General features: G+C 38.5%; 1 pseudogene; it reads left to right on the forward strand.

Moving 5' to 3' along the window:
• The first annotated feature begins 230 nt into the window (after positions 1-230).
• LOC119255194 (fatty acid-binding protein 5-like) lies at positions 231-950 on the forward strand (annotated as a pseudogene).
• The last annotated feature ends 517 nt before the right edge of the window (positions 951-1,467 follow it).

A 1,467-nucleotide genomic window follows, 5' to 3' on the forward strand; every position in this document is an offset into this window, starting at 1 on the left:
GCAGCTTCGCAGCCAAGCACTCAACCGCTGCGCCACCAGGGGAGGCCCCCAATTCCATTCTTGACCTTGAAACAATGCGCTGTTTGTAAAGTTGTAAAGTTTGTAAAATTACCTAGCAAATTTGCCTATCCTAGCAATTATTAATATTTTGCTCTTAAAATGAATTTTAAGTTTATGAATGAGTAATTCTTCTAGAAAATGAAACATTACAGTTAAAATTCCCCCTGACCATGAGCTACAGTCGTGCCCCTTTCTACACCCTGCCCAGAGCAATCATTATTATTGGTATGGTGCAAACCTTTTTCTGGACACACATACTAAGAAATATATCTGGCATAGATGTGTAAATAAAACATATATACAAGTAAAACCATATATCTCTATTATGATCATCAAATCATCAAATCAAATGTGAGATATATATATATATATATATATATGACCATCATCTGCAAGGTTTTTCCATTTAATGTCTCAGAAAGTCACTCCACCAAGCTGACTCTGCACTGCTCGCTCCACACGCCCTCCTGTGCCCACAGCTGGCAGGAAGATCCTTCCTGCCCAGCAGCTGGCAGGAAGATGGTGCTCAATGAGCAGCACTGGCCTTGAGGAATACATGGAGGAGCTAGGTGTCAGAATAGTTCTGCAAAAAATGGGTGTAGTGGCCAATCAGACTGTGTCATCAGTGTTAATGGCAATCATTTCACAATAAAAGCTGAGAGTGCTTTAGAAACAACACAGGTTTCTAATCTGGGAGATAAGTTCGAAGAAACGACCGCTGATGGCAGGAAAACTCAGACTCTGCAACTTTACAAATGGTGCATTGTTTCAAGGTCAAGAATGGAATGGGAAGGAAAGCACAATAACAAGAAAACTGGAAGATGGGAGTTAGTGCTGGATGCGTCATAAACATTGTCACCTGTACTCGGGTCTATGAAAAAGAAGAATAACAATTCCGTCATCATTTTGGACAGGAATTAGCTGCAAGGATGAGCAAGGTCCGGTCAACGAGAAAATCTCCATGCTGCCTTTTTTTTTTTTCATTACTGTCATCAGTTACCTTCATCATAGATATTTTACGATTTCAACGTGTTGGTTTTATTAGGTTCATCGCTTTGATTAGTAAATAAATGTATTTGTGCTATAAAAATAATAGCAATATGTCTTAGAGGTTATTGTACATCATACTAACTCATCATTTAAAATGATGTCAGTTTTCTATTTATTTGTTTTCTAAGGTTTATTATATGGTTATTTTCATAATGTTCATCTTCTAGAAGTTAAATACTTTCATGATTTCTCTGTTTGGGGGAAAATTGGACCTTTGCTAGAAATAATCACCCTATGAAATCCTCCAGCTTCTGCCTTGGAACTTTGCTAGAAATAATCACCCTATAAAACCCTCCAGCTTCTGCCTCTAGGTGGGGAAACCGTATTTTGGTAGCCCCACTTCCGATTTCTGACATC

Source organism: Talpa occidentalis, unplaced genomic scaffold, assembly GCF_014898055.3.
Source record: "Talpa occidentalis isolate TD23 unplaced genomic scaffold, MPIMG_talOcc4v2.1 talOcc4.3, whole genome shotgun sequence".
NCBI lineage: Eukaryota > Metazoa > Chordata > Mammalia > Eulipotyphla > Talpidae > Talpa > Talpa occidentalis.